The sequence below is a fragment of the Lissotriton helveticus genome, chromosome 5_1 (genome assembly GCF_964261635.1).
Source record: "Lissotriton helveticus chromosome 5_1, aLisHel1.1, whole genome shotgun sequence".
Classification (NCBI taxonomy): Eukaryota; Metazoa; Chordata; class Amphibia; order Caudata; family Salamandridae; genus Lissotriton; species Lissotriton helveticus.
The window spans coordinates 1,099,928,248-1,099,943,804 of record NC_136065.1 but is presented as its reverse complement, the minus strand read 5'-3'; the positions used below and the strand labels follow the sequence as shown (position 1 = coordinate 1,099,943,804).

Here is a 15,557-nt window from a genome sequence, read left to right as displayed (position 1 = left end):
AAGGTACCTTTATCAAGCCACATGGTTATTGGTCTGGTCTTGTAACTGTGTATCTAGTTCAGACTCCACATTTTTCTTTAGGAATGATTTTACACTTTAAATACAAATATGTCATGACATGTACTACTATAACCCAAGTGGTCACCTAGTAATACTTAATATGTTTATTATTTGTAAAGTTGTAAATTGTGAACAAAACTGATTGCTGTTGAATTGTAAAGCGCTGTGACACCCAGGATTGGGCCATGGTCACGATACAGAAAACACTAAATAAATGAATACAATTCAGTAATACGTAATTATACGTTGATATTTTATTTCAATTTAGCGCATGAAATTACATTATTGCCAAGCCTTGAGTGAAAACTATTAAAATTCATACTTTATAAACATTAACCTGGGGACATTTAACCCCTTCCATGCTCATGACGAGCTCAGCTCGTCATGCAGCACAGTGCTCCTATGCTTATGACGAGCTGAGCTCGTCATGACCACACCCGTTTTTATTGCTGTCCAGCACAGCAGGGGAATATTGCAAGCAGCGATGAGGTTAAGAAAGGACGTATGGCAACGTTGCATTCTGTGAGCATAGAGGCTATTACATTTGTCGGGTGCACTTTATAAATTGTGAGTAATAGCATTATATTTGGAGATACAGTAGTATGATAAATGCTTTACAAAGGTGTGTTTGTTCAGCAGACACTCTGACCTGGGTCACTTTAGACCTCAAAGTCTGCAGGTAAAGAACACAATGAGGTGAAATGATCCTTGATCACATAATAATACCCACAAACAGGTTCAGGATACTCACCTCCATTTTCAGTCAGGACCACCCAAGCAGTACTTAATTTGAGCTGGTGGCTTTAGTGCTCAGCACCGGCACTTAATTGTCGACATCGCCACTTACGACAGTCTAGCACCTGGTGGCGCAGTCTGTCTATTTTAGATATGAGCACAACAACAGTTGTTTATTAATTCAATATACATTAAAAGGACTAATACCTGCAGCTCAAGCCATTCTTTTAGCTTAGGGTGGTCTAGAGTGCTCTGAATTCTAACACATACTGGAATGTGATGGTTGGTAGTTGTAGTGATAGTGTCATTGACAGCGCTGGCAGGGGCAATGTGTGGTGCATGATGCAGTGGCCTCCTGGCGAGCGCTCTTTTACTTATTTTGTTACAAATTAGGTACTGCACCCAAATAATGCACGCCTAACCCCTAACTTGTGAATCCAGGCCTTTTACCATACTGCAGAAATTCCGTATTCATATATCCTGATTGTGATATTACAATCCAGTCAGTCCTGAGTCTGTGAATCTTGATTGTGTTTTCTCCATGACAATGAATTTGCCTGTTCAGCTAGGTTGGTTTAGGTGTGCAAAAGAGTTTAAAAAGCAATCTCACGACATGCTGTTTATCCACGTGAGTAGTATGAGGTCTCTCTTTATAGAAACAAGCTAAGTCAAAAAAGTGTGATTCAGTCAACGAGGAAGGATCTTGAAAGAGAATAATTATAAGAACATTACATGTAGAGAAGCTGAGCCCTCTTTGGCTGTCATTATGAGTAGCTCAAAGCAAACACAAAGAGATGATGGACTGGAGTGCTGAAACTTTTCAGACACTCACCCCCAATCACAGATCTAGGTTGAATCCATCATCGTTCTTTAGCTCAGTTCGCCACCCCAGTTCAGACACAGATATATGCAAATCAGTCTTGATCCTGTGCCTCATGGGAACAGTGCAGCCTGAACTGCCAAGCCAAGTCTTCCCTGGACTGGAAACAACCATTCTAGGACCAGTTTTGGGCTAACAGCCCTCATCAGCCATGCTAGCTTGAATCCAGTGGCAAAGTGAGCAAGGCGTCTGGGCATACCCTGCCAACTTAGGGCTAACAAAGCAAACACAAGGAGCTGATGGAAAGAGCTCTGAAACTTTTCAGACACTCAACCCAGTCACAGATCTGGGTTGAATCCATCATCGCTCTTTAGCTCATTTCTCCACCCCAATTCAGACACGGCTATATGCAAATCACTCTTGACCCTGTGCCTCATGGGAACAGTCCAGTCCGAACCACCAAGCTATGTCTTCCCTGGACTGGTAACAAGCATCCTTGGACCGGTTTCGAGCTAACAGCCCTCATCAGCCAGGCTAGCTTGAATCCAGTGGCAAAGTGAGCAAGGGACCCACGTCTGGGCATACCCTGCCAATTTAGGGCAAACAAAGCAAACACAAGGAAATGCTGGACGGAGCTCTTAAACTTTTCAGACACTCAACCCAGTCACAGATCTGGGTTGAATCCAACACCGTTCTTTAGCTCGCTTCGCCACCCCAGTTCAGACACAGCAATATGCAAATCATTCTTGACCCTGTGCCTCAAGGGAACAGTCCAGCCTGAACTGTCAAGCCATTTCTTCCCTGGACCGGAAACAAGCATCCTGGGACCGGCTTCGCAGGCAAGGTAAGTGACTTTATTTTTTATTAATTGTCACTTGTTTTGCCAGCATGCACGCACTGAGTTGCCCACCCGCCCCGCCAGTGCATATACGTGCCAGCTGCTCCTCGTATTCACAATAGTGGCAGGGAGAGCCATCTATAATGATATTCAACCTTTACTACAAATTTTTTATTCCGAATATTTTTACCATGCATACTTTCACTTCGCAAATACTTTCACTCCGCAAATACATTCATTCCGGAAACTTTCTTCACGCAATACTATTACTCCGCAAGGAAAAATTGCACGTCAGTGACAAATTATAGAGAGACGAGAGACAAGTTGGTTATTGTAGTTGTGAAAGAGAGGGTGCATATTGGCATGGGGATTGAAGTATTTCGAAAAAGTAGCTTTTACATTTAAGGTATATACTAAAAGGACATTTGAGGGTTTGCTGAAGTGACACACAAAAAACATGCAGAACAGATCCATTTAGTTTTTAGTTTTTTATAAGAATGCTCCAAATACAAAATCTTATGCTGTTGTAGCTATAAATATTGTTAAACATCAAAATTTAAGTTTGTGCACAAAGTAAAGAGGGGAAAAAGAACAAATAAAAAAAGAGACTTACTAAAATAATTTAGGGTGAATCGGGTCACTCAACGGAGCACTGCATTTTCGTTTATAGACGGAGTATTTGTATACTTTCAATGAGCAAATAAAAAGGATGAAACTTATTTCTAGAAAAAAAGGTAAGCATAGGGTAATGTTGAAAATATTAGTCTTTTTTATGTTTTTTACTACTTTTGACGAAAGTGGTAATTAATTATAACAATACTTTTACTTTGCAGAGTGACTTCTATGGGAAGGGATGCTGAAAAGATCTTCGGAAAGGTAAGTTAGATTTTCTTAACAGTAATTGAATTAAAATGATAGTACATTTATGAGGATGACATTTCATTGTCTTTTATTTTCGTTGTGAAAGCAAACGTTGTTCACAAATGCGTGCTAAATGTAGCTTTACATGTTTCAATACATTTTTAGTTGTCATTCCTTTGTTGTAAAAAAAATGCGGAGTCATTGTTTTTGCGGACTTAAAAATGCGTTGTGATGGTATGTGGAGTCATATCATGCGGAATAAAGTAATATGTGAATACGGCGGTTTGCGGCTACTCTGGAGACATCGCGTTACGAGTTAAAGGCAAGCTTGACTACAGTCCTGCTCGTTGCCCTCTGCTTATTGTAAACTAGCCATTTTTGGAAAATTAAAATAAGGGGGAAGAACTTACGGATCCATCAGAGAGGCTGCAAGTTTGGAGGCCCACTTCTGTGGGGTGCGATATTGTTTCTCGCCAAATTGTTCCTGTGTTGCAAACGCCGTTCAGAAGTTAAGAAAGCACATGGCTGAGATTCTGGAATTGAAGCCATTTACTTCTGAATAATTATTCCTTCGTGAAGGATCGACGGGGTTTAATCTCCGCAGATGCTGTTAATGATGTTTTTAGTGAGTAGAGGACAACTTTGCTAAAACTTGTATTTATCTTCAAAAGACTGTTATTGGTACTTACTTGGAAGGTGTGTGATTTTACTCTTCCCGGGTGGAGTGACTCCTTGCCCCCCCTGTTGTGGGGCTGTACATCTGGTAGGTCCTGATGAAGGTGACATTCTACCAGCGTGCAGCCACCGAAACGCGTCGACCACGGCCACTATAACACCTTGCCACTGTGCAGTTTTTTATCCTTGGTCATCCCAGTTACTTTGGCATTCTGTAATTGTGTTCCCCAGATATATTATGGATGTGAATGAGTGCCTGGATGTGTGTGAGTTGAGTCTGATTGAGTTGATGTGATGTTTTTGGTTGTCTCTTCCCGGGTTTTCCTGATCTGAGTTTTTGTATTGTGTTTATCATTTAAGCTGATTTGTGATTGAATTATACCTATCTGCTCATATATTTATGGATTTGTATAAGTTATGGAAAAATATTGTATAAAATGAAATGAAAATAAAAACTGTATATCTTTTAGGTTGTTGGTAATATTTCCTTAGTGGGGTCTGACATCTGCCTAGGCGCTCACATTTGGGATCTATGATTAAGTCTTGTTTATAAATAATTTTGGTAATGAGGGAGTTTCTTTGTTAGGTTCTCATTTTTCCCCTCTTCTCCCTGACCGTGCTCTTCCTTTTTAGAGTGGGTCCCCTAATCGTTTTGCATTGGAATAAAGTCATATATTCATATATAACAGAGCAGACAACATTTATTGCAAAGAATAATGAGTCAGGGCTTTAAGCAGACAACATATATTGCAAAGAAAAATGAGTCAGGGCTTTAAGCGGACTAAGAAAATGTGAGGGGGCAAAGAGGTCTGAATACTTTGCAAGGAGTGTGACCTTTGTAATGCAGGGAGTAGGCTAAGTCAATTGAACTAGAATTCAGGGATTCACTAATTTATAAAGTTCTTTCTCTGCAAACGATAACTAAAATTAGTAAGCAACAAGATATTTCCCATAAGCATTAAACACTGCAAGGTAAATGAGATGAACCACCATTGCATCCTTGTCCAATCCAAGATGTGCCTGATTCATGAGCCAACAAACTCTGATACAGGTAATAGAAGGGTTTGAATGTTCAAAGGATGCGTTGAACGTCAGTGACACTCAAGATACAGTTTTATGGCCTGAATACAGGAGGGGCAGCCGGCTACTGCAGCCAGTGAGATATTTACAGTAGACACATTTTTTTTTTTATAAACATTTTTTATTTTAAAACAAGGCAGTTACAATGGCAGGAATACCTTCAGTAATATAGCAGAAATACAATCACTTTTCATTACTTAGTTCAATAAACAGTACTTATAGTGGCAGTAATGCATCTCGATCTCCGTCAGTGACAGTTCCCCCCCCACCCCAATTCAATCATCCTCTACCTCCTCATCCGAACTACCAACGTCTTCCTCAGGAAGTGGTTCACATATTTCCCCTCGAAAGATGTTCCATGGAGTCCATATCTGATTCCACTTACGTGGACTCCCTCTGCTGGCATATACTGAACGTTCCGTAATCATTACCAGGTCCATATGATTACACCATGCCGATAATGTAGGCTTATCTGCCGCGCCCCATTTCTGTGCAATGTCTCTCTTAGCAATCATCATGCCTAGTGTTCCCCAAACCCGTCCATGGCGAGTGAGATCATTCGGATACCACACATTAAGTATACATTTTCATGGTTCAGGTAGGAGGGATACCTTTAACGTTTGTGAAATGGTGCGCATCACCTGCCGCCAAAATTCAGTTATTGCTGGAAATTCCCATAAAGTATGAAATAGGGCACCTTCATCCCCGCAGCCACGGAGACAGAAGGGGTGTTGCGCGCACTGAAGCTTATACAAAGTGGTCCTAGTGTAATATATTCAATGTAAGATTTTAAACTGCACTAGTCTAAACTTAGCTGAGATGCCGACTTCCTTAGGAGATGCCAGGGCCTCCAACCATTCCGTATCGTCCATTTCACCAACTTCCTCCACCCACTTCTCACGTAGTTTAAGCGTTGGACCCGGTAGATTGTTAAGCAGTTTTCGGTATGTGAGGGAAGTGGCACTATGTTGCATATAGTCAGTTAATAGCCGATCCTCCTTTGGGGAGGCCTCCGGGACATCGGTACCTGCCGGGAGCGCTGTTAGCAGTGCATGTCTAATTTGTACGTATCTATACGTTTCAGTCGAACCCAATTCGTATTGCTGTCGAAGTTGTGTAAAAGGAATCACTGTTCCCTTGTCCCAAAGGTCTCCCACCGTGGATATGCCAATATTGTCCCACTGTGTAAAGCCCTTACTATTTCTCAATTGACCCAACGCCTTGGTGTCCCACAGCGGGGTGAGTTTGGTTATAATTCCTTTCCACCCCAGTCTCGCTTGTGCCGTATACCAGAGTGTGACAGAGTGTTTTGTGGGTCCTATCAGTTTCGCAGCAAGTCTCCTATTATAGAGCACCGCAAGCATGTTGTTCGAGCCCAGCTGTGCCCTATCCGCCCTGTACACTGGATCATCTTGGGGTGCATGGATCCAATGATTGAGGGTTTTCAGCTGTGCCGCCCAATAATATAATTGTAGATTAGGCAACGCAATCCCCCTATCATACCAGCTCTTGTTTAATTTAATTTGCGCTATACGGGCTGGGCGGTTCCCCCATAACAGGGTCGAGACTAGAGCTGCTACTTGTGTAAAAAACCTTAACGAAACCAGGTAAGGAGTGTTATCAAGTGCATAAAGAAATCGTGGCAGTGCCATCATTTTGTATAGCGCTGCCCTACCCAGCAGCGTTAGGGGCAAAGATGCCCAGTGGGTCACATCTCGTCTCAGTCGCTCTAAAGGTGGTACCAAATTTTTCCCAAAGAAGTCAACCGCATCCCCGTAACATATATACCTAAATATTTAAATGAGTCCTCCGCTAGCACAAAAGGGCAGTCAACCGGGAGTGAAGGAACTGGTCCCTTCAGAACATACAGCACTGATTTGGCCCAGTTTATTGTGTATCCCGACTCTTTTCCATGGACGTTACTGAGTGTGAGAAGTTCAGGGATTCCGCGCTCTGGGTCCATCAGATACACCAACATGTCGTCGGCGTAGAGCGAGAGGCGATCCTCCCATCCCTCCTTCCAACTAATACCCCTCAGCAATGGGGTTGCTCGAATTAACATCGCCAGAGGCTCCAGGACCAGTGCAAACAACAAGGGTGATAGGGGACAACCCTGACGCGTCCTTCTGGCCAATGGTACCGTGTGTGATAAATGCCCGTTAGCTGTCACCTGAGCCACTGGGTTAGCGTATAAAAGTCTTATCCATGCCCTAAATTTAGGGCCGAACCCCATTCGGGACAGAACCGCGAAAAGATATTGCCATTCCACCAAGTCGAATGCCATTTTGGCATCCAATGATAATATCACCGCCGGTTCCGATAACAATGAGGCTCGTGCTAGCACCCCGTGGACTCACCTGAGATTGAGGGCAGTATTTCTGTTCAGCATAAAACCTGACTGATCTGGGTGGATCAACTGCGGGAGGTGGGCCATCAACCTGCTAGCTAACAACTTCGCTAATATTTTAGCTTCCGCATTTAGCAGTGATATCGGGCGATATGAGGTGCATTCCCATGGGGGCTTGCCGGGTTTTGGAATTGCCACGATCGTCGCGGTACGTTGATCCAATGGGAGTTCTGCATTCGCCAGACTATCATTAAACATTGCCAACAATGGTATACTGAGGGCGTCAAACATGATCTTATACCATTCTATGGGGATCCCATTAGGGCCCATCGCTTTCCCAGATTGTACCGCCCCTATAGCCATCTGTATTTCATCAGCTGTGAGGTCTGCCTCCAGCTCCATGCTAGCTTCATGCGTCAGTGTCTGGGTATCTATGTGGTTGAGCGCATCTAAAGCTGCCACCTCCGACACCTCCTGATCCGGAGTATAAACTTCCCGAAAGTGTTCTGCAAGTGTGTGTACTATCTCCCGAGGGTGCGATTGAAGTGTTCCTTCCTTCGTGTGCAGTTGCTGTATTCCCTTGGAGTGTCCCCCTTTTTTGTCCAGCCAGGCCAACATTTTCCCTGCTTTGTCTCCCACCTCGTATATTCTATGGGTCGTTGCTGTAATGTTGTCTATCGTTTGCTTCCGTAGGTGGTCCCCATATTTCTGCTGACATATCTGTAGGGCATGTGCTGTGTCTGGTGTAGGGTCTGCCATGTGCGGAACGTTCGCCGCTTGTAGGGCCAACTCCAATGCCGACAATTCTTGCTGCTGCAAGCGTTTATCCCCAGTGATGGAGGCTATCGCCCGACCCCGGAGGACTGTCTTGTATGCCTCCCAGAGTATCGAGGGCGACTCCACTGAGGCTGTATTGTCCTCAAAGTAGTGTTTAGTCGCCACCTTGAGTTCTTTCTTGATACTGGGAATCTTAAAATAGTTGGGATAGATAGGAAATATTCTCTTACGGGTTTTCTCCTGGCAAGCCAGCGTCAACAGTACCGGAGAGTGATCCGATATGCCCCTGGGCTTAATGTCTATACTCTCTACGCATTGTAATCGATTCCCCAATAGCAGGAAATAATCTATCCACGATAAACTGTTGTGCACCGCGGAGTGAAAAGTGTACTGATTGGTCGTGGGGTGTATGTGTCTCCAGACATCCATCAGTCCCATTGCCTCAAGGAAGCCCTGGAACAGGGAGGGTCCGGATGCTTGCTGTCTTGTAGGGACTCTGTCCATTGATGCATCTACCGTTGTATTGAAGTCTCCTCCTATAATAAGATCTCCTTGCGGTAAGGCTAGAATAAACTTTCCCAGTGCAGGCAATGCTATGGATGAAGCGCAGGTGGAATATAAACTGACACTATATTTAAAAGTCGGCCTTCCCATTGCCCCTGTATCGCGGCGAAGCGCCCCTGGTTGTCCACCTTACTTTGTAGTATCATAAACGGTGAGTTTTTTTTACCAGAATGCCAGTACCTCTTGAGCCTGACGTGAATTCGGAGTGCACCACCATTTTGTATCCTTTCCTATCTAGCGCCTGGCATGCCCTCCCCGTGAGGTGTGTCTCTTGCAGTAGAATTATCGCAGGACCATAGCGTTTTAAGGCCTGCAAGACCAGTCCCCTCTTAATTTTATCACCCAACCCCCTGACATTCCATGTTAGTATTCGCCGGGGGGCTACTAGGGAGTCCTGTGAGACCTCACCGTGTATGTCAGCTTGTGCGTTGTGTGTCATCAGCGTTGTGTTTAGAGTGAAGGAGCATCCCTCCCGACCTAATCTCGATGTAACTGCCAGTTCGTCGTGTTCCCAGTGTGTGTATGCCTGCAATGCCTGCCACAATAAACAGAAACTGAAAAACAAAAACCCCTTCTTCCCAACCAACCCCCCTCCCTGCCTCCCTGCTTAACGGACAAAGAACCGCCCGCCTCCCCAACTTAGCAGAGTGCTTCTCCCCAACCCAAACCATAGTACTTGCTTGTTGGGGTAAAAGGTCCGTAAAGGCAGCAGCCCCCTATGCCCCTTTAGGCTCGCCCCAGTCCAGACTCCAGTCAGCTCGATCTCCATCTGTCAGAACAGCATTATTTCCAGTAGGCCGGGAGGTCAGAGGTCCAGCCTCTGTTTATTTTCGTCTGTGTCCGGTCTTGGCGAGCGGTTCAGATCCTCTCGTTCTGATTCCTGAGATCCGTCGTGGCCTTCCTCCTGATGGTGCCGGTAAGTCCTGTTGGTACGCCGACGCGCTCCTGCCTGCCGCCAGCCCTCCAGCCAATCGTATGCCGCCACTGGTGTGTCAAAGAACCACGTTTTACCATCCGCCACTTCTCGGAGCCGAGCCGGAAACAACACGGAGTAAGGTAACTCACACTCCCTCAAAGCTTTTTTGACCTCTATGAAACTTCTCCTGCGACGGGCTACCTCTGCTGTGTAATCTGGAAAGAAGGCAAGAGTTGAGTTTAATATACGGATCGGTTGAGAAGCTCTCGCCGCTTGGAGGATCGCGTCTCTGTCCCTAAAATTGAACAGTCTGGCAAGCACCGGTCTCGGGGCTGCTCCCGGCTTAGGTTTGCCACCAGGGACCCTATGAGCCCTTTCGACTGAGAAAAAAATGGATAAACCCTTGGGTAGCAGTTTGGTTGTGATTAAGTCCTCCACATACAGGTCCATGGCTTGTGTTCCTTCTGTTTCCGGAATTCCAAGAATCCGTACGTTGTTCCTTCTTGAGCGCCCTTCCTGGTCATCCAGCTTCTCCTTCAGGTGTTTGTTTTCTGTCTCGATCCTAGCTATCGCTATCTGCAACTCGGACGTGTCCTCCACCAATAACTTTGTGACTATTTCTACTTCCTTGATTCTTTCAGTCATCTTGTGAAAGTCCGCCCGCAGCAGAGAAATGTCTGTGGAGATTGTCCCTACTGTTGTTTGCACGGCCGTTAGCGCCTTCATGATGTCTTCCAGTGTGACCTTTTTTGCCCCATCTCTGTCTGGCGTTTTCCCCGTAGATGGACGTCTTTCCGCGGATTGCATATTGTTTTTGTCATATGCATATTTGTCCAATTTAGCCTGTGCTGAGTGGTTCCTTGGACCCCTGCCCGCCATGTTGCATTCTTCAAGCGATTCGCCGTGGCAAGTCAGACTTAGGAGGAGATAGTCGCTAAAGCCAGATCAGTAAGTGGAGTGGAATTGTTTGTGCGCCACAGTACCAGCTCTCCAGCAGCAACCGATAGGCAAAGGCGTCCAATTGCGGGCGTGTGATGACTCAGTGCTTCTCCCTAAGTCGCAGGCCTGGACACACTAGGGCAAGGTGACGATGACACTGCTATTGGTGACGGATCTCAATCGATCCGTGATGCGGTGGCCGTGGGGTCTCCACAGTTATCAGTACTTATGCCACACCAGCTCACAGGATTCTTCAATGGGAGGCCTCACTGCCGGTCTCTTCCTCGCCGCGTTTTCGCCCTTTGTGCTGGCCAATGCGTTTCCCCCCCCACTGCTACAGGGAGTTTGCCAATGACACCGGTCCGCGCGCTGCTGCACTATAGGTTCTCGCCCCAAGTCCTCTGGCCTGCGGGCCGCCGCCGTGGCCTCCTCCGGGTGAGGGGAGGACCACTGCTTAGAGTGCCCCCGCTCTTTCACTTATGTTACTTCGTCGTATGAGGGGGAGGGGGGCCGGTATACACCAATGGCGCTGGAAGCAGGCGGCGCGGCAACAGTCGTGCAGTGCTTACTCCGGGCCCAATAGCGCGTCTTGCCGCTCCATCTCATTCACTACCACGGGGTCTACCGCGGTCCCTGTCAGTACCGGAATCACCGCCACTGTCTGCGGGCCACAGGAGAGGAGCCTTCCGTTGTTTGCCTTCCGTCCCGGCCGAAGTAGGGCGCACTTCCGGCTTCACATTGTCCGGCTCTCCCTCACTTCCGCCCGGCTCCCTAAGTACGGCAGGTCGCTGCTTGTGGCTGTCGGGCAGGCCTTCAAAGCTCGTCGCTCGCCACCTCCAGTGTACAGTGTCGGATCGCCTCCCGATTCCACCGGTCCACGCTGCTCGGTTCTGGACCTTAGCTGCAGCCCCCGGAGCCTTGAACTATGACGGATTAGTGGTCGGATCAGTGTTAGAGGGTGCCTCACCCACGGAGCTCTTCAGCTACGCAGCCATCACGATCGGCTGCTAGCCACGCCCCCCAGTAGACACCTTTTTGATTTACATATATATTAACAAATACTCAATTCCCAAATGACCTTGCTGTCATTTATAATGACAATGATGGTGGGATTCCTTGCAACAGCAGAGATAAAAAAAAAAACAGAGGTCCAAAAGCAAAAAAATTGTGTTTTGTCTGCCAAACCCATGGGTCAATTATTTCACCACTTATTTTATGGCTAGTCTGTCTCTGATAATCTCGTATTAAGAAAGTATTGTACAGTGAAACATGTTTTCACATGGATATTAAACCCTGTTCTCTTGAACCTGATCTTTATTCTAGGAACCTCTGCTCCTGGTCCAGTTCCGGACGGTCTGATCTGCATCTTCAGTATGAGGTTCTGTCCGTGTGCCCACAGAGCACGAATTGTCTTGGCAGCCAAAGGAATTAAGTAAGAATTAACACAATTTGAACCTTTGTATTACTGTAGTAATGTGCAAGGCATCAACCCTAGTTATATCTATTTGTAAATATTTTAATGGGTCTTACCTAGTTTAAACTGTTCAGTTTTATTTATTTATACATTTTTAAAACTTTACATAATTCTGTTTAAACATAATTAGCAAACGACTTAGGACCTGATTTCGAGTCTGGCGGTCTTCTGACCACCAGACTCGTGGTGGCGGTCCACCATCTGCCGCATTAAAGACTTTGAAAGTCGTTACAGCGGAGCGCCACCAGCTGCGCCAGGGAACAGTCATTTCCTGCCGGTGGCACATGCTCAGTGGGACTAGCACTGTCCCACTGAGTATATTACATGTTCCACCAGCCATTTCATGGCATGAGCCCGGCCATGCAAAGGTTGGCGGTGATGGAATATAGGGCCCCTATGTCCTTCCACAATGGGGATACATTCAGGGGACACAATATGTGCCCCCCTGTCTGTATTCCCCTAAAGTTACAGCAGGGCATGGACGTCACCGTCCATGCCGTGCTGGAACTTTTTTGAAGTTCCCATGGCGGTGCCTGTTTTTCAGGCAGCGGCATGAGAAAGGCGAAGGACCATCTGCTGTGAAGAAGTTCAACTCGTTCAACACGCCTGAGCGGCAGTAGCTGGAGCCTGACCCGCCTCGCCGGGCTGCTGCGAGTCACCACTGGACCTGGGAGGGAGGTCCGGAGCCCACTCGACTTTGGGCGCTGCACATGGCGGAAGACTGAAGGGGACAGAGGCGGCGGAAGACTGAAGGGGACAGAGGCGTGGATGCGGGGCGGCATTGGGAGAAAGCACCGTGAGCCACCCTGTGTGTGGTGGAGGCTCTGAGCCAGCCGGGCTGTGTCCTCGGGGACCGACCGCTCACTGCGCGGTGCAAAGGAGGGCAGAGGACTGATCGCGAAGACGGACGCCCTGCAGAGCGGATAGGCGGGACCCCCGTGCTCCCTGGGCGCAGCAGGCCCTGGCTCGGGCTGTCGGATTGCTGAGGCTGGATCCCTGAGGCTGCCGGCGGGGACGTGGTGGTCCATACGGGAGCCCCCCTCACCCCCAATGATCCTGCTGTTGGTGAGGTGGTGCACACGAGGGCATGCTTGCAGCCGGTGAGCCTGCACCTCAGGACGTGTGCTATGTATGGGAGGTTGAGGACCTACAGGATGGGATAAGAGCTCGATCCACCAGCATATAATTATAACACATTGCCTCTCGAGGCTGAAGGGGCTGCAGCTCAGCTGTTCCGGACGCGCAAGTAGAAGAACAGACCCCAACCTGCCAGAAATTGATGATTAACCGCAGCTGTGCACATTTATGGCCAGACCACCGACAACTGTAATACACTGCTGGCAAAATCAACATGCTTGGTGAGCAGAAAATTCAAAAGGTATTTACTTCCCCCCACCCCACTAGCTGGCTCTCATTTTTAAACCACATCCTTTGTTCAAAATGGCTGGGGCCATAAAACTGTAGCTATAAATCCCCTCCGGTACCGCTGCTGCCCACGAGGCTCCTCAACCTAACTCCTCCACACAAGACCTCCAAAAATAGAGATAAGACTCTCGCCCAGCAAGTTGGGGGCTGGGATTGCTCAAACAGAAAGGAAACTGCCTTTCCCCTGTTTTCAAAGTAATAACAACAGACAGAGGACTAATGTCTCTATCTCCCCTTTCTGATCGGCCATATTAGACTGGCTCTTAGGCAACCATCATGCACTAGTCATTTCTGCACCACATGTACTAAGAACTGGATTCTTTAGACTATTTCCAATTGTATTCTGCACATTTTACGGAACTGGCACCCATTTCACTTTCCTTCACCTGTAATGCACCGACCGCTACCTCATATCTAGCTAGGAACTGGGCTTGCTCAAACGGAACCTGGTACTGCCCTTCTCTGCTCCCAAAGCAACAACAACAAAAGAGGACTATCGTCTCCTTCCCCCCTACTTGGCGGCCATTTTAGACAGGCCTTTCTCTCTCTTTAGCGGCCATCATGGACTAGTCATTTTCACGATCTGATCATACCCTAACAATTGGCCTTATTAGACTAATCTCAACGACCGCATACTCTGCAATGCCCTGTATCTAAACCTTCGTGGGATTAGTGGTCTATTATACTATATTATTTTATATTTTTATATTATATTGTTTATTATGGTATTATAATGCTACTTGGATATAATGCTCTGATCGCTACCTCATATATTCCTGGCTGCTCACTAGGGTCATTTTGACTCATGTAGCTTGTTGTTTGCACCTGTATTGTGTTCTTCTACTGGTATATTGCTCATTTTTAGTAATAGACACCCAGCTCACTTTTTATTCTTGCATTGCACTATTGTCACCCCAGATACTTGGGACATTTTATTGGTGAGCTTCACCCATTTCACTTTTTATTCCTGGACTGCACCAATTGCTACCTCTTATATTTTGGTTATGGGGACTGCTCACTAATGTCACTTCTGTCCCATGTTATCGCTCTCCCTCCCATACCCACCTAAATATCAATCCCAACATGGATACGATTGGCAAGCGCACACATAAAATCAACTATCCATCCACATGCACCAAAAAAAGCCGCTAATCGCTTTAAACCCTCATCTATATTTTGACTACTCACTATTGTTATATAACATATAACTTTTGTGCAACTCTATTTTGTCACTGAGTCATGTACCTCATTTATTTTTGACCACTCATTTTTGACTACTCACTGTTGTCACTTTTGATTCAGGTATTTTACTGTCTTCATCGGTATTTCATTTTATTATATCGTCAGTATTATACCTATATTTTATTCTGTACATGTTTGTAAACCACACCGATTATATCGTCAGTATTATACCTATATTTTATTCTGTACATATTTTATTCTGTACATATAAGTGTTATTCATGTATGCACCAACTACTACCTCATATACTTTGGCTGCTCATTAATGTCACTGATGTTTCATGCAACCGGGTAGTAGTGTATGCGTTTGTATTCTGCTCCCGTATATCATTATTGTGCACCCTACATCCGTGCAACTCGCACCCACGGCAACTCTTATCCCTGTTGGCATTAACTACTAACGCATATACTTTGGCTGCCCACTAGTGTCACTTCCATTCCTTGCAACCGGCGATTACTGGGCATCCTCCCACACCTACCAACTCCGTCATCCCAACATGGAGCTCATCGGCAAGCACACATATAGAATCACCTACCCACCCACACTCACCAAAAAAGCCGCCAAACGCTTTAAACACAACTTACTGAGGTCCCACCCTGAAACTCCCTTTGCAGACACCTACTTCTCACCGGTTAATGGTGCCGTAAACATTGATATCATCTTCCACACCACACGCAGAGCTCAATGGATAAAAACGTTCCTCTCTTTACTCACCGTCTCCAACTCCAGGAAATCCACCCATGGCCGAACACTCTCCATCACACCATCCCAACTCTTCCCGGGCAGAACAACGATCACTATCTA

General features: G+C 46.3%; 1 protein-coding gene across 1 annotated transcript in view; it reads left to right on the top strand.

Moving 5' to 3' along the window:
* The first annotated feature begins 3,283 nt into the window (after positions 1–3,283).
* LOC144755156 (glutathione S-transferase omega-1-like) overlaps positions 3,284–15,557 on the top strand; it is a 320,432-nt gene continuing 308,158 nt past the window's right edge. Inside the window, exons 1-2 of the mRNA XM_078643737.1 lie at positions 3,284–3,329; positions 11,936–12,044. The gene's annotated coding sequence lies outside the window, so the exon portion shown is untranslated. The remainder of the gene's footprint in view (positions 3,330–11,935; positions 12,045–15,557) is intronic.